Below are 17,928 nucleotides of genomic sequence, written 5' to 3' on the forward strand. Positions count from 1 at the left end.
AACAACAGAAAAACTGGACATATACCTCACACCTCAGAAAAAGTGGTTCAAAATCCATCACAGACCTAAATGTAAAACCTAAAACTATGAAACTTTTAAAGCCTCAAATAAGCACATAAAAAGATGCTCAATATCTTTAACCATTAAGGAAATGCAAATTAAAATCACAATAGGATACCACCCGACCTATGAGAATGGCTAAAACTGAGAAACTGACGAGACCGAGCGCTGGCGAGGACGCGGAGCCCCTGGGACCCACACGCACCGCAGGTGAGGGGGCAAAAGCGGCACGTCCTCAGCTTGCCGGTTCTTAGACGGTTAAACACGCCATTACCCTGCACTGGAGTTCAGAGTCAGAGTTAGGAATGCAAGAGTTTATTGGGAGGTAACACGTGCTAAAAATAAAACTTGGAGGAGCCAGCCTGGGCAGGTGGAGCCTCAGCCGGTTGTGCAGATCTGACTTCACGGTCTCGGCCGACCCATGGCAAGCTCTGGAGCAAAGGCTGTTGTTCTGCACCCCCAGAACCCCCTTGGGGGTGCAGTCATTGATGCAGTGGCTGCTGGGAAGAGTGTGGCCTCTGCTCCAATATCTGGAGGCATCACGCAACTGCACGCTCGAGACTGAACAGCGAAGTCTTTCTTGAAGCGGGATCTGGGCGGTGCACCTCCCTGCTGCCCACCTCCCCAGTGAACAGCGCCTGGCACTCGGCAGCCCCTCCTTACCTCTCGGCAGTACTATCACCCAACGTGGTCTCCTACTTTTATGTGTTATCTGTTCACTGACAGATCCACCATCAGCTCAGTTCTGCCATCTGGAAGGTGCTCAGTGAGTATCTGTTGAACAAATGAATTAGTCCTCCTTCCAATCTCTGGAGCTCCTCGCCAGGCTAAGCCACCATCATCGCTCACCCCCACACTGCAGTAGCCTCCAAAGTCACCCCTAGTTTCCACTCTGCCCCTCTCCCACATAAGTCCATGCCCCATGGAGCAGGAAGATTGATCTTATAAAAATGGAAATTGGACCACATCACTTTCCCACCTCTGCCCCTCTCCCCCACTCTGCTCCAGCCACACCGGCCTCCTCGCTGCCCCAGAACACCCCAGTCTCATTTCACTCCTGGGCTTTCACCTGCTCTGCCTCTGCCTGGGACTCCTTTCCCTATATCTTTCTCAGGTCCCAGCTAAAAAGTCACCTCCTCCAGGAGGCCTTCCCTGACCACCCTCCATCTGGAGTTGCCCGTCACTGGCTCCTTGTTCTATGTCCTCCATTGTATTTATTACCATTGGAAGCCACCTGATGGTTGACATGCTTGAGAGCATGGCCCCATCTGTCTTGCTGCTATTTCCCTGGAACAGTGGCGGGTGTGTAGTAGGAGCACTCTCAATGTGAACAGGTGAATGAATGAATGACAAACACAGATCCTCGCTAACTCCTGCACTGGCACCAAGACGCCTGCTTCCCACCACTCCTATCTGCAGTGTGACCATCCCCCACCGTCACACACACACACATACACATACACACTCAGGCGTGGCTGGGGACCGACATGGCAGAGAAGAGCAAAGACTCTGGCTCCAGGTTTGCATCACAGCAAACTCTGCTCTTCACAAAACACCGAAGCTGACGTGCTCAGCGTCCCCATCTGTACAATGGGAACATCACGACACCTGCCTCACAGGACTGTGGCAGGGATGGACACAAGCCAGTGTGTGTAAGCAGGCGCGTGAGCACACGGCACAGACCAGGCTGTAGCAAGTGCCTTGTAAATGTCCCTGTGTGATAACACCTCCGGCCGAGGCAAGGGTCCCCACTGCACGAGGGACACCAAGGCCCTGCATGCCACTTGCCACCGAGCCTCCCTGGGCAAGGGCTCCACTTCTTGACCTGCAAAGTGAGACCGTTAGTACCCACTCCCTCCTGCCACTGTAGCGTAACCACCAGGTGGCCCTGCAGGCCATGCAACCCCAAGTGACCTCTCCTCATCTCTAACAGGAGGATAACAGGGGCGCCACGCTGCGCTCGCTACTTTCCCACACAGGGCCCAGCACCCGGGGGTGCTTACTATGTGCGGCCATCATTGGTCCTGCCCTGACAGTCCTGTCATGTGCACACTTATTAAGACAAAGTTCCCGGGGAATATTTGGGGATAAATATGCTCAGGCGACACTTGCAGAGGAGTATTTTTAAAAAGTGACAAGACCAGCCCTCACCTGAACTAATAAAGGACTGGCACCACTATAGCACTCTATTTTTAACCTGTCACCTTGTCACCACAGCACAAAGTGCAGCTGAGGTCCTAGCAGGTGGGCTAACAGCCAGCAGCTGGTCCCACAGGCCTGGGATGTAGTCTCACCTCCACACTTCCGAACTCGCTGTTGACCTCGGTTGAGTCACTCAACCTCTCTGGGCCTCACAGCCCCCTGACAGCTGGTAAAATGAGACTGATAACAACCCACCAGCCTACACATCCCAAAACACACATCAGCTCCCTTGCCCAGTTAGCAGGTCCCCCCTAGAGCTCTCAGGCCAACGGACAGCCTCTCAGCCAGCACGTGAGGCCCTGGCCAGGATGCCCCGGCCGCCCTCCCCAGCCCCATCACCTGCAGTTTCCTGCTGGGCTGCCTACTCCCAGCTGCCCGGGGCTCCCTGCGCTTCGCTAACAAGACACACACTCCTGCAACTGCAATCCGAAGCGCACGCTGTTCTCTCTGCTGGGAATGCTGTTCCCCTTCATCCTCCTAGACCCAGCTGAGCATTTTCTACTCCAAGAAGCAAAGGCAGAACTGGCCACCTGTCACTCCATGCAGGAGGCTTCAGGGCAGCCAGCCTATAATATTTTGGAGAGCACCTTAGGGTGACACTTTTATTTTAGTCTCTCTCGACCAGGAGAGCCCTCCTGGAGGTCCAACACCGTAACTTCCTTGCCTCCAGGACTGCGTAGCCTGGTGGTTAAACAGGGAGCTCTCCAGGTGCGTTTCTCAAGTTCAAAGCCCAGGTTTCCCACATGTTGGCTGAGTAGCCACAGGTAAGCCTCTTCCCCTTCTACACCTCAGTTTCCATATGTGTAAGCTGGGAATAAGAAATGCACCTGCCTACCCCAAGGGGTTAATACCCAGAAGGCACTTACAGAGCCCCTAGCCCAAGTGCTCATGCATGCGCGCTCCTAATGCGCTCTCTGGGCTCCGGCACAGACTGTGGTCCAAGGTGTGTGTTCAGGTGATGTTTGTAGAACAAAGGAACAAACACATGGCACAGAGAACAAGCCCAATGGAAGGAAAGTAACCAAAACTCCCAGCTGGAGAAGGAGAAAATAAAACTGTTTGGAGGTAAAAAGTGTGGTAGTGGTTTTAAAACACCACCACAAGTCCTTTGACACTCCCCCCTGCCCCCTGTCTTGAGTCTGGTGGGCTTGTGACCCACTCAACCAAGAGTATAGCAGAGGTGAGGCTGTAGGACATCCAAAGCTGGGTCATCAAAGGCCACATAATTGCTACCTTGTTCACTGGACATTATGCTAAGAGCCCTGAGTACCACGGGAGAAGTTCCACCACCCTGGGCTGTCACGCTGAACAGGCCAGATGCCTGTGCTCAGGCAGTAGGCCCAGCTGAGCCCAGCTCCCTGCCGTCCCCACCAAGGCACCAGACACGAGAGGGATGCTGCCTTGGGCCATCCAGCCCAGGCCATCCTCTACTGGATACCACCCAGCAACCTTGGTCAATGCAACCTACAGCAGACGAATCATCCAGCTGAGCCCTGCCTCCACTCCCGGCTCACAAAACCGTGGAATACGGCCGGGTATGGTGGCTTACCCCTGTAATTCTAGCATTCTGGGAGGCCAAGGCAGGAGGAACAAGAGCAAGATCCCATCCCTACAAAAAAAAAATAGAAAAATTAGCCGGGCATGGTGGTGCATGCCTATGGTCCCAGCTACTCAGGTGGCTGAGGCAGGAGGATCACTGGAGCCCAGGAGTCTGAGGTTTTGGGAAGCTATGATGACACCACTGCAGTCTAGCTAGGGCGACAGAGCAAGACTCTGTCTTCCAAAAAAAAAAAAAAAGGATGAAATAAAATCAAATGGCTGTTTTCATCTGGTACATCACAAAGTAGTTTTTTAGGCAGCCACAGATGACTAGAACAGGAGAGAAAGTGGAGGGACTTTAGAAGTGGAGGAAGAAGATGATGTGGGTGAGGACGAGGCAGGTGGTGACCAAGGACCCAGCAAAGACAGCAGGGCTTTGCGTGTGTTCCACATCTGGGCCTACAGATCCACGTTTCCCAAACAGGGGGCGGCCTGAGCCCATTGTTCCCAAATGCAGTGACTTTCCCTAGCACCTGCTCTGTGACAGGTAGTCTGCCTGTGTTTTTATTAGGATTATTATTAATTCTCATTGTGTAAGTTTCCTATGGCTGCTGTAACAAATTTCCACAAACTCAGTAGCTTAGAACAACCAAAACTTACTATTTTATAGTTCTGGAAGTCAGAAGTCTGAGATCAGTCTCCCTGGGCTAAAATCAAGGGGTGGGCAGGGCTTCATTCCTTCTGGAGCCTTCAGGGGAGAAGCCATGTCTGGCCATTTCCAGCTTCTAGAAGCACCCAAATTCCTTGGCTCGGGGCCCCTCCCTCCATCTTCAAAGCCATTGGCACAGCATTCTCCAGTCTTTCTCCGTCTTCCCCTTTCTCTCCCTCTCCCCTCTGCTCGTGTCGTCCCATCTCCTTCTCTGACACTGACCTCCTGCCCCCCTCCTACAAGGACCTTGAGGTTAATCCAGGCAATCCAGCCTGCCCTCCCCAACCCAAGACCCCTCCCCACATCTGCAAAGTCCCTTTGCCATGTATGGTAACGCATTCACAGGCTCTGGGACTAGGACGTGGACATGGGGGCATTAATCTCTCTACTACACTTATAAACACCTGTGAAATTGGACCTTACTGTCCTAACTTGACAAAGAGGCTCTGGGAGGTGGCACCAATTGCCTGATATCTTGTGAGTGGTGGAGAAGAGGTCCAGTCTCGGGGTGGCCTATTCATTCCCCAGTTCCCCTCGGCAGAGTTCCGCTGGAGGCAGAGTTCACCCCAGCTGGCTGGACGGAAGAGAAGTGAATGGAGACCCGCAGAGGTGAGGGCGGGGTTAAGGCAGCCGAGGCGCAGCGTGCCAGGCACCGTGTCCAGGCACGAGTGAGGACAGGAGGCTGCTCCCCTCCGGGCTGAGTGGGTGAGGGAGGAGGCGGCTGCAGGAACACAAGGAGAACCGGGACCATGAGAGACGGTCCACGGAGGATGCAGCCACCCCCAGCACTGCAGCACCAAAGCAGGGGAGGGACAGAGGACACCCCACCTCTCCCTCCTCCCGCCACCTCCAGCTGGAGCCTCCCGCTGGCCACAGCCTGATGGCAGCCAGAGGGCGGGGGCTCAGGTGATGCAGCCCCCAGGGCACCACACCAGACAGAGAAGGGTGTGACATAGATCCAGGAGTGACATGAGGGGATCCCACAAAGCTGCACTCAGTAGCCATTCTTGCCCCCTTTTGCCCCCTTTCAGATGCGAAACGCTCACCCCGACACAGAGGAAGCACAAGATCCTATCAGTGACCTCGTCACCAAGGGAGATGCCACCCGCCATGCCCCTGCCCAGAACCTGCACCACAGCACTGTTCCACCAGACTCTTCCTTCCGGGTGGCCAGGAAAGGCGAGCGAAGGGGAAGGGGAAAATCGGCAGCCCCTCCTCTCCCTCCAGCCACCCACAGGCCCCTGGTGCCCCACCTGGGGAGTGACCCGAGCGTAACTGCCATCTGGCTCTGTCGTGCTCCAGCTCTGTGGGTACTGACCTTTTTCATTAGACATGTCAGTACTAAGAAACATTCCAGGGGGTCCTCTGGGCTCCAGAGAGCAAGAAGTAGGGACCCAATTTCCCTCTGGTAATTGGGGCCAGTCACCCCTCATCACAGCACCCCCTTCTCCCCCAGGCAGCTCAGCAGCAGGACAAGTGGCCTTGGTCCCAGTGTCCAGCATCACAGAACTGTGACCCTGCTCCCCAGTGGAGGCAATGGGCACAGGACCCCCAACACACCACACCCAAGGGACTGGAGGCAAAGACACTTCAAGGAGTTATTAAGGGGGTGACTGTCATAGATTGACTTATGTCCCCCCAAAATCCATATGTTGAAATCCTAACCCCAGTGCCTCAGATTGTGACCTTATTTGGAAATAGGGTCATTGCAGGTGTAATTAGTTAAGATGAGGTCACACTGGAGTAAGTTGGGTCTGTCCTTAATCCAATATGACTGTGTCCTTACAAAAAGGGGAAATGTGGACACAGAGACAAACATGCAGGGAGAACAGCACATGACAAAAGGCAGAAATCAGGGTCACATGTCTGCAAGACTGCCAGCCAGTCACAGGAAGCTGGGACCGGAGCCTGGGACGGAGCCTCCCTCTCACCCCTCAGGAGAAACCGGTCCAGCTGACACAGGACCTCAGGCTTCCGGCCTCCAGAGCTGGGTGACAATCAGTTTCCATTGTTTCAGCCACTCCGTTTGTGGCACTCCGTTAAGGCAGCCTGTCTTAGTCAATCTGGACTGCTACAACAAAATACCTTAGGCTGAGTCATTTATAAACAACAGAACTGAGTGATTCTAGAGGGTGGGAAGTCCAAGACCAAGTGCCAGCAGATCTGGCATCTGACAAGGGCTCTTCAGGGACAGCACCTTCGCACCGCGCCCACGCGTGGGGGAGGGGCAGACAGGCCCCCTCATGCCTCTTTAAGAAGGGCACTAATCCCACACTCGAGGGCTCCACCCTCATGACCTCATCACCTCCTCAAGGCCCCGCCTTTTAATACCCCTGCACCGAGGGTGAGATTTCAACACATGGATTTGGGGGACACCAACACTCGGACCGTAGCACAGCCCCAGCAAACCAGCAGCGCCATCGTATGCCTTGGATTGTCCTGTGTAATTATTGATAACACACCCCTTCGTGCTCTAAAGTGTCCTGCTTTGGATGATACATTATCTGATGCCCGGTTATCGTGCGACAGTGAGGGGCTCCTCCTAACTCCATCTGCTGCCCTCCTCCCTGCGCACGTGGCCACGGATTAGCTGGCACAGTGCAGTCAGCGCTGGCTTGAGGTACACGTGTCCTGCTTCAGGGCACACCCCACCTTGGGGGGGGCGGTACCTGACGCTGGCACAGCAGCCTTCGGCAGGCTCTTCCCCCTCTATCAAACCAGCTGCTTCTGGGCGATGACAAGGGAATCCGTGGGTGAGAGCCCTTTGCCGCACTCCGCGTCACAGCATGAATCCTTCAAATGGCAGTGACGTTTCTGGGCTATGGTGACTATGACGGAGGAATTCTGTAACTATACTGCTGACAGAAGCACGTGGGCAGGGCAGGCAACTCTGCGTCTGATTCATGTATCCATCCCCCTGGGAACAAGGAAACCAACCTGCCATGGGGTGCTAGCTGGTCTCCCCGGGTAATGCTGCCATACCCAAGGTCACTGTTGTCCCCTGGTGTTGGAGACTGGGTCCTCAGCAGCGGCAGTGACCAGCTCCACCCTGGAGAGCGGAAGTCCATGTTTTACAGCTGTCCTCCATCTCTGCCCTTTTCCGTGCAGGATGCCCTGAGCGAGTCCTCGGGCAGCTGGGGGAGAGGCTGCCTGGCGTCCTCAGGCGGGTTATGGTGGCCGTTGATGATGGAAACCTCCTGTGTACCGGATGCCTCTGGAGCCACAGCATGGGGCGTGGGATGGCTAATGCTATGTGTCAACTTGACAGGGCCAGGGGATGCCGCCAGGTGGCCAGTGCTTGTGGGTGCATGTGTGAGGGTGTTTCCAGAGGAGGTTAGCACTGGAATCCGTGGACCGAGCAAAGCAGACGGACCTCCCCAGTGCGGGGGCCTCAGCCAGTCCGCTGAGGACCTGAACAGAACGAAAGGCAGAGGAAGACATCATCCGCTCTCACGGCCTGAACGCAGGGCTTGGGGGTGGGGGGGGGTCAGTCTTCCACCGGGGCACTCATGCCCCCCCATCAGTCTCCCAGCACCCAGGCCTTCAGCCTGGCACTGCCCACCAGTGCCCCTGGCTCCGGCTCACAGACAGAGGTCATGGGACCTCTCAGCCTCCGTAACAATGTGAGCTAATTCCGTGTGTGTGTGTGTGTGTGTGTGTGTGTGTGTGTCTGCATGTGTGCATGTCTCCTATTGGCTCTGCTTCTCTGAGGAACCCTGACCACCGCGGGGCACAAGTACCTTCCCACCCTGTCCTCAGTCTAAAGGCCCAACCGCACACCTCCTCCCAGGCCACCTTGCCATCCTCCTCTGAGCTTGTCCTTTCCAAGCCTCTGCGCAGCCCGACGGCCCGCGCATTAGGGCACACCTCTACCTCGGGCCATCACCTTCCTTCCTAGCAAGTCGGACAACCAGATGCAGCACCCCAAGTTTTACTGCTGGGAGGATTCACAATGTCTTTTGAGGCTACCCCGGGGTCGGGTTATGATCATGGGCTGATGCAGCTACCCCCAAAGGAAGGAGGGGGTGCAGAGGCAACACGCCAGCCTCACTCCCCACCTGCCCTCCAAGCTCCTGGCAATGCCTCTGGTTGGCAAAACCCACCCCAAATTCTCCCGAGCAGAGGTGCAGGTGTGCCTTTGACAGGATCCACCTGACAGGGTGCAGACCAGGGCAGAGAGAGCCAGAGGTGGGAGGACAGAGGCAGCACCGCCTCCTCGGTAGATACCACGGGGGAGTTATGGGCCGGCCCTCGAGGAGGTCATGGTGAATTACACCTCATTTGATAATGGAGTCCTTCCCTGAGAAAGAAGGGAAATGGTCACTTTAAATTCACCTTACTGCAGTCCTGCTACACTGACATTAAAAGTCTGGGGAGAATATTTGGCCCACTCACTGGTGTTACCCCACACACCTGCTGCATTGGGACCACAGCAGCCACTGAGCAGGGACTGTAGCTCAGACCCTGACGACACAGAGGGAGGAGGTCGGACGAGTTCTCAGGGACCTCACAGATGGGGCTGCCAGGTGCAAGGTCAGCAACAAACAGATGTGCTCCGATGGATTCGCTGGGTGTGGCGGCTTTGGGTGGGAGGCAAGGAAGGCCTCTCAGAGAGAGGACAGGAAAACTGAGACCTGAAGGATGAGGAAGGGCGAGCACTGCGCTGGCACCAGGAGCTGAGGGCGCAGCAGGGGGAAGGGCCCTGGGGCAGGAGAGAGCCCACGTGCGCAGGGCCAGAAGGCTGCCTGGAAAGAGTGCTGGGGAGAGGGCCACAGCGGAGGTCCACGTGGCTATTTTAGGGAGTCACAGGGGGATCTGGACAGGGAGGCTCTCGAGTTGTCCAGAAAAGAGGAGACACAGCTTGGGCAAGAGCAGGAGAGGTGAAGAAGGGCAGGAGGCGGAGCCGCGGCACAGGCCGCAGCAGCCTGTTCCTCAACCTGGGCAGCAAAGACCCAGGCAACGCGGGAAGGCGGAAAGGCCCTCGGCCTGAAGTGGGTGCGTCCCCTACGGCCCCAGTTCTGCCCTGACGTGCTGTGCGACTCCAGGCAAACCCTTCCTGCCCTGGGCCTCTCCTCCTGCCCTGTCAACCAGAGGCCGGCACCTGCTAGATGGGGCGGGAGGAAGGGGGTGACCAACTGCTTCTGAGCAGCCTCAGCACCTGCCCTCTTAAAGATGCCCACCCCCAGCTGGACAGCCCCTGGCTGTGGGACTTAGGGCAAGTGACTTCTCCGAACCTCACCACAGCTCACGGCATCACCTACAAAGTGGTTGTAATAACAATACCTGTCATCGAGACAGCGTCTAATACACCTAATGTGCTCAGCCTATGCCTGGCCTGCAGCAAGTGCCCAATAAATGCCAGCTAATAGGACTAACACTACCCTCAGCCACCATCTGTTACCTGTGGAACCAGTAGGGCTGTCATGCAAGGGGCCCCGTCCCCTGCAGCAGGAGAGCCCATCCACAGGGACAGAGAGATTGGCCCACGGTGGGAAGAGAGCCCTTCCCAAGGTCTCCTGCTGGGATCTGGAGGTCTGTGACCCCTTACTGCTGGCTTTGCCTCCTGACAAGGAGAAAGGCACCTGTATCCAGCCTCCCTGAAAACCAGGGCATCCCCTGAACGTCCCAACAATCCACCCAATCAGCTGCATGCTTGGGTCAGACTAGGTTGGGTTTCCGATTCCTGCTGCGGAGAGACTGTTGGGCAGAGACTACATGGTTGGTAAGGCTCTGACGGGGATGCTGGCCTCCAGCCAGGGGTGCGCAAGAGAGCATGCAACAGTGTCCCCCCAGCACGCAGCCACACCTGACCCAACATGGAGCCCTGCGCTGGGCCAAGCCTGGACGAAAGCCTGAGCAACCGGTCCCTTTAGACCTAGGAAAGGATCTCCACATCCTCCCACCCTCCCCAGTGCCCAGCCTGTGGCTCTGGCTCCCAGCCCTGCGCACCGCGATGCCAGGGAAACGCTGCGCGCTCAGACTGGGGCTCTGCGAGCAGGCGCGGCCCTGACAATAGCTCATTTCCGGACAAGGAAGCACAGAACAGAACCTAAATTTAGACACCGGGAGACCAGCTCACAGTCCAGCGGAGGCAGGAGGAGCAGGGTCAGATCTTGGCTCCACCGCCTGCTGCTGAGTGGCCTGACACACACTGCTCAGCCTCGCTGCGCCTCAGTGTTCTCCTCTGTAAAATGGGGACAGGGCTGTACCCACCCCTCACAGGCAGACACGAGGACAAGCGAGGTAGTGGCATAATGTTGCAGCAGTGCCAGGCTCACACATAAGGACCCAGTGAACCGCAGCTCTGGAGAGTACGCTGGCAAACACGCGCACGCACACAGAACACAGGCAAAGCCACTACACTGCACCCAGGGCTGCAAATTGGCAACATGCATTATCTGTGACCACTGTGCTAACTGCACACACCTAACACTCGGCCCTGTCCTTGAACCTGTGCACAATCCCTCAGAAATCCCCCCTGCTATGGACTGAATGTTTGTATCCCCCCCAAATTCATATGTTGAAATGCTAACCCTCAATGTGATAGTATTAGGAGGTGGGGTCCCTGGGAGGTGGTTAGGAGGAAATTAGAGCCTTTACAAAATAGGACCAAGAGAGCTAGTTTGCCCCTCCCACCCCACAAGGGCACAGTGAGAAGGCGCCATCTGTGATCCAGGAAGTGGGTCCTCACCAGATGCTGAGTCTGCGGCGCCTTGGTCTCGGACCTGCCAGCCTCCAGAACTGTGGGAGATGAGACCAAGTTCTGTTGCCCGAAACCACCCAGTCTATGGAATGTTGCCATAGCGGCCCAAATGGACTAAGACCCCCATTTTCTGAATTGTTTTTCATCAGGGTGTGCTAATTAGATTTCAGACAATTTCACTCATTCACTTATCAAACATTTGGTGTGTGACCCCAAGGACAAGTCAGACGCTGCGTATTCGATGTTGAAATTGACCCTTCCCTTTAGGTGTCAGAGAAAGGCAGGGAAGCCCACCAAGGGGCTCTCAGGGGTCCCCTGAAGGCTGTGCAGGTGTTGGCCAGGCAAAGAGGTGGCAGGGACACCCCAGGGCAGGGGTGCAGATTGTGCAACACCTGGGGCACTCAAGAAAGCTGTCCTAGGGTCGGGGAAGCAGGGGACACTGCAGATCCCAATGGGGCAGCCCACCCCGGTTCTCAACTGGGATGGAGACTTTTACGTTTTTCTGGAAGCAACTAAAAGCCCGAGGTGTTTCCACATAGACACATGAAAAAATAATATTTGCTTTTTTCTGACAGCAGCAGTGAGCTCCAGCCCTTGTTGAGAGGTGGAGGAACAGAGTGACTGAGTAGAAGGCTTGGAGCAGGACTGGCACTTACTAGCTAGCTGTTGGACCTCAGGCAAGTCACTTAACCTCTCTGTGCCTCAGTAAAACAGAGCAACTATCTCACAGGCTGTCTTCAGAATGAAAGAAAGCAGTTAATAGAGGAGCAGCACTTGCAGAGTGCCGGCTCCTGCTAAGCCCCACACGGTGTGAGCTGCTGCTATTGGAGCTCTACAGCCCATCACCCATCACCCCCTGGGAGGGAGACGGGGCGGGAGCTGGACCGGCCTCGGGTGTCGACCCATGCCGTTACGCGGGGGGCCCAGGCCTGGAAGAGGCCCGTACTTGGGCTTTAATGCTCTGCAGCCACAGTCTTGAAATTCCTAATAATTTTATCTTTGAATTTGTGTTTCTGGTGTGAAGTCCGATGGAACAGAGCCTTGCTTGGAGTGTGGTTCTGCTTCTGGCCACCTCCCTGACCAGGTTTTTAGATGCCTGGCCCTTGGCCCCTGGGCCCCTGGACCCCACCCTTCCTCTTCTTTGCCCCTTGTCCCCATGTCCCTGCCACCCTCCGCCCCTGGGGAGGCTCTGGGGTGGATCATGGCAGGGACCACCATGCTCTGGGCTGGCGACACCCCCGTGTGTTCAGTGCTCAGCTCAGCAGGGAGATGTGGGCACCAAGTGTGTCTCAGCACAGAGGCTGACATTAAATAGCAAATAAAACCACTATGACAGGTGGAGAGTGAGAGCACAGAAGAAAGTGAGTACTTCTAACTGCATTTTCCCTACTTTTTGAACAAAGGGCCCTGAATTTGACTTTTGCGCTGAGTCCCACAAATGATGTAGTGGGTCCTGGGATGGAAGCAGCTGGGAGAGGACTTGGCTCTTTTACTCCACTTGTTTCCATATTGGTTAGTGTTTTTCCAAGATGCATGTGATCATGTATCCATTGTGTAATTTTTTTAATTCCAAAAAGAGTTCAATGGCCATACTCACAAGCACCCGCACACACACGCACACACAGGCCCAGACACTTACACAGACACATCCATACAGATACACAGATACACAGACACACTTGGATACACACACAGGCATACAGACACACACAGACACACATGCACTAGCACTTGGAACGCAGGGTCTGACACCCAGGCCAATGATCTCCCATGAGCTATTGCCGGCGCAGGGCAGGCTCTGGGGAGCCCTAAGCATACGGTGGAGGGGGGTCTAAAGCCAGCCTGCCTGCACCTTTATTGGAAAGCAGAGAAAGACCATGTGGCATTCACTCATTCATTCATTCACTCGTGCACTCATTTATCAATATTCAGTCAACAACTCCATACTGAGGTGTCACTATGCTCCAAGCAGTGGCCAGGTCCTGCACACATGACTGGATGCAGTCCCTGCCCTCAAGGGGAGTGTCCAGGAGGACTCTTAGGGGTGAGGACAACCGAGACAGAGAAGGTGTCCCAAGCGGGAGGAAACCCACAGGCCACAGCAGAGAGGTAAGAAAAGGACAGACACATTCAGGGCCCTGGAGGACGTTCAGCGTGAGCAGGTGACGAGGGAGATGGGGCGGGGGAGGAGGCTGCAGCGGATTGAGGGGGCTGAGAGCCAGACCGAGGAGCTTGCCCATGGGCATGGGAGCCCCAGCCCTGCCACCGCCTCTGCCCTCTGCTTTGCTGTCAGTGCAGCACAGGCAGGCAGAACTGCCCTGGGAGGAGTACAGACTCTGGGGCTCTGCCACGTCCAGCTGTGTGGCCTTGGGCAAGTTCCTTAACTTCTCTGTGCCTCGGTTTCCTTATCCATATAATAGGGATAATGTGGCAAAGCTTCAACAGGTGGATTTGAAAGCACTTCGAACCCAGCATGTTTGTTAAATAAAGTGACAGAGACCACGACTCTCCCCACGTCCACCAGCCCTCTACTTTAGGTGACCCACCTCACTTGACCCTCTGAAGGGAGGAAAAAAGAGAAAAGCAAAAACTAAGATTCTAGGCACTTACCATGTGCCTGGCAGGGGTCTCCCTCCACCTCTGCCACAACGCTGCCAGCGAGGCAATACCATCCCCATTTTACAGAAGGGAAACCGAGACCCTGAGAGAGTAAATGACTTGCTCAAGGCCACCGGGCCAGGCAGAGTGAAGACAGGATTCAGTGCAGGCAGGGCCCTGCCCAGGCCACTTGCTGCCCCTGTTCCAGCCAGAAAGAAACCCCTCAGCCTCTCAGGCCGCAGAGTGGCCCCTGGCCCAGGGGACTTGAGCAGAAAAACCAGCCGTGCACCGCCTGCCCTGATCACCTGCCAGGAGGTGCAAGTCCAGGTGTCCATCCCACTGACGCCTGTCCAGTGGCACAGAGCTGCCACGAGGCTGTCACTTGCCAGCAAAAGCTCCTCCAAGCAGCAGTAGCAGCAGCGCTGGCCTGACTCAGCACCCCTGGCAGCGGGGCCACGGCAGGAGCGCTGTAGACGCGGCTGGAGTGGTAGCCCCGGCGGGACTAATTAAATTCCTGGGCACCCAGGTCTTACCCCTGACTCCGTGCCAGACCCCGCCCGCATTTCCAGCCTCGCAGCAAGGTGGGCGCAATCGTGTCCGTTCTCCGGAGAGGCTGCGGCTTACAGAACTGGAGGGATTTGCCCAGGTGCGCACAGCGGGCAAGGGCTGGAGACCGTGTTCCAATCCGGTTCTGTCGGGTTCCCTCTCGACCTCGAGAGTGCAGGCTCTGGAGTGGCCCAGACACTTCTGACCCCGGCAGCGCCGGCCCTGCCCTGTGGCTGCGCCTGGGTCAGTGTCCGCGCTCTCAAGTCCCGCTGTGGCCCGCGTAGACGCGCGCTATCTCCCGTCGCGGGATCCCTACGCCGAGGGCAGCGTCCCGGGGCGGGGAGGGACGGGCCAGGGCGGCCCCGAGGGCTGTGGGGGGGCCGCGGGGCTGGGCGGGGTGGGGCCGGCGGTGGCTCCAGGGGCGGCTGGGGCGGGCGCGCCCTCGAGCCCCGCGCTTACCTTCGGAAACGTCGAGGTCGGCGGCCCCATTGAGCTGGCACAGGCACCAGGAGCCCTGGTCGGCGGCGGGCGCGGGGGGGGCGCGGCCAGCTGGCAAAACAGCAAGGGCGCGGGTGAGCGCGGGCCGGGCCCGGGGGCAGGGGGCGGGGGCGCGCGGCGAGGCTAACCCGGCTGCTGCGACATCGGGCGGCGGCTCCGCGGGCTGCGACCGCTCGGGCGTCCTCGGGGGCCTGCGGAGGGCCGGGCGTGGCAGCCGCTCCTCCTCCGCCTCCTCGGGCTCCGCTCCCTGCGCGGCCGGGCGGGCGGGCGGCGCGCCCAGGAGGCTCCGCCCGAGCGCGGGGTGCGGGGCGCGGGGCGCGGGGCGAAGAGTGCGGCCGCCCAGTGTGGGCGCAGGGTGTTGCGGGGAGAAGACCGCGGGCGCGGGGCGCGGGCTGGGCGCGGAGCGGGGCGAGCCGGGCGCCGGGGCTGGAGCCGCGGCCGCAGCGCCCCTTCCTGCCCCGCCCACCGGCCCCGGCGGCCGCCCCTGCGAGCCGTCAGCGCGCTAGGGCGCCTGCCTCATGGGATGCTCATGTTACCGGGGAGAAACTGAGGCAGGAGTGTGGAAGGGACTCAGCCAGAGCGAGCGGCTGAGGCGGGACTTAGACTCTGGACTGGCCGATTCCGGGCTGAGACCCTGTGCGTCCCGCCACTCCCCAAGCGGGCCCTGCCGGGGCCAGGGTCTCTGTTGGCCCGCTCAGCCCCCACCCCAATGTCCACGAGGAGTGTGGGTGTCCCGCAGGGACGGGGCAGGGCGCAGAGAAGCCAGTGCCAAGGCGGAAGGAGAGAGTGCTCCCAGGAGGGATGCTGAGGCACGGTGGCCCGCTGCCCCTCCTGGCGCCAAGCTGCCGCACCCTAAATGAGCACAGTACCCCACCAGGCAGCAGTGGTAACACTCATTCCTCCCCGACACACACTCCTCCTTACCCTCCCCTAACGGCCCCCCAAGGCAGGGGAGAGGGGACCGTCAGGGAAGCCTGGCCGGGGAGTGTGGAAAGCAGAGAAGGGGGAGGGGAGAGGGAAAGAGGCCCCCCTTGCTTCCAGCTCTAGGCCCTACACTGCACCCTGAGCTGCACCCTGGCCCCTGCACACACTACCCAGCACCCTGGATCACTCTGTTTCCTCTCCCTCTAAGCCCCTGGCCCCTCCTGGCCTTGGAGGCCCAGCGTCTTCACCTCGTCCTCCAAGAAGGCCTCCCAGGCCCTCCAGGGTCCTCCCAGGAGACTTCAAAGCACCAGAGCAGCTTCTCCTCTGGACAGGGTCTGTCTTCCGCCACAAGGCCATCGTGGGGACAGCACCATCTCCTGTTTTCGCAGCTCCCATCACTGAGCTGACACTGAATCGGTCCTCAGTGGGTATTTCCTGGTAAATGCAGGTCCCAGAGGCAAACTTATAGCCTGGGGTGTGGTAGACCTGGGCCCGGCACTGGGCGATCACTTGACATCGCCCAGTTTCATATTTACAACAACCTTATATATAGACATAAATAGCCCCATTTTGAAAGTCAGAACCTGGAGGCTCTGGCTCAGGCTGCCAGGAGTCGCACAAGGCATCGGCCCTGCTCTGGGGTTAAGTGACTTGCTCACACAGCAGGTTAAAGGTGGAGTTGGGATGACACCTCGGCTAAGCTTTGCACACTGCACCATGGGCAAGGCCCACTTCCCTGAGTGTGTGGAAGGGGAGACAGGCATATATCTAGCCATTATGTTATTATTTTTTAATTTTACTTATTTATTTTTTTAGAAACAGGGTCTCACTCTGTTGCCGAGGCTAGAATGCAGTGGCACAATCACAGCGCACCACAACCTTGAATTCCTGGGCTCAGGTGATCCTCCCACACCAGCCTCTCCAGTAGCTAGGACTACAGGCGTGAGCCATCACGCCCAGCTAATTCATTTTCTGCAGAGATGGAGTCTCTCTGTGTTGCCCAAGCAAGCCTTGAACCCCTGGGCTCAAGCGATCCTCCTGCCTGGGCCTCACAAAGTGCTGGAATTACAGGTGTGAGCCACCGCACCAGGACTATATGTAACAGTTGAATTCATTTGTCCTTTCAACAGTGAACAACAACCCTCTGTCCCAGGTGCTGAATACAGTGGTGAACAAAACAAAGCCTCATGGAGCATATAGTCTGGTGGGTGAGGAAGATGTTACCCAAACATACAAATGGGTGTAGAATTCTACACAGCAACAAATGCTAAGGAGGAGGTGGTGGGAAGTTTGTGGAAGGTCTCTCTGCCCCTCCATGTGCAAGACATGAGAGGAATAGTGATCAGCCATGCAGAGGGGAGCCTGATGCTCCCAGGCAGGAGGATCGGCAGGTACAAAGGGCCTGAGGCAGAAAAGGGCTTGCAGGATTGGCCATGCGGGGTTGGTGGTGGGAGCAGGCCGGCTTATTCTGGGCAGGGGAGACGCATAACTGAGGGAAAGGGCTGTGAGGGTGGGGAGCAGTGGGGCCTGGCTGCAGCTGCTGAAAGGAATGTAGTAGAAGAAGAAGGGTGTGGGAGGTAAGGCCAGGAAGGCAAGTTTGGACCAAATCCTGAATTGACTGAAGCACAGGCTGGGGATTGGGCTTCCTGAGGGGACACACTGGGTAGCTCTGGACGGTTTGGGGACAGGAGCATGCTGGGGTCCACACTGCTGGTCGGGGAGACCATTCAGCACGAGGCATGGTCCCAGGTGGTTTGTCCTTCAAGGCAGGAGTGAGCCTGCAGACCCGTCCCACCTGCTCAAGAGGATGGAGAATGCTGGTGTGGAGGCGACCCAGACTGAAGAGTGGGAGACAGCCCCGTGGCCCGCACTGCAGACTCGCACCCCTGCAGAGAGAGATCAGGCCGGTGCTCCCTCTGCATCACCGAGAACGGGTCTGTCCAATAAGGCAAAGAACACGCTCTGCTCTTTTCAGGTGTGGCCGTGGCCCACTTCAAGGAGTGGTCACAAGCCAGGGCACCCCTGCGCACCTCTGGGCAGGCCAGCGCTCGCGTTTTCCGAGCGGTCTTCGATTCAAATGGCAAGCTCTTACGGCGCAGCTCCCTGGGGAGGGAGAACACATTTGGCACCAGCTTTTTCTCTGACAACA

The 17,928-nt window shown here is 57.3% G+C and overlaps 1 long non-coding RNA gene across 5 annotated transcripts; it reads right to left on the bottom strand.

Moving 5' to 3' along the window:
* Positions 1-359: 359 nt before the first annotated feature.
* LOC123622193 lies at positions 360-14,588 on the bottom strand. 5 transcript variants are annotated; one of them, XR_006729434.1, is made up of 3 exons: positions 14,345-14,588; positions 724-834; positions 360-621 (listed from the first exon to the last, which is right to left on the bottom strand). It is a non-coding gene; the product is annotated as an uncharacterized LOC123622193 (long non-coding RNA). The 5 variants fall into 5 exon arrangements; XR_006729437.1 differs by lacking the exon at positions 14,345-14,588 and adding an exon at positions 13,824-13,899; XR_006729433.1 differs by lacking the exon at positions 14,345-14,588 and adding an exon at positions 3,812-3,828.
* Between the last annotated feature and the right edge of the window lie 3,340 nt (positions 14,589-17,928).

The sequence above is a fragment of the Lemur catta genome, chromosome 17 (assembly GCF_020740605.2).
Source record: "Lemur catta isolate mLemCat1 chromosome 17, mLemCat1.pri, whole genome shotgun sequence".
Classification (NCBI taxonomy): domain Eukaryota; kingdom Metazoa; phylum Chordata; class Mammalia; order Primates; family Lemuridae; genus Lemur; species Lemur catta.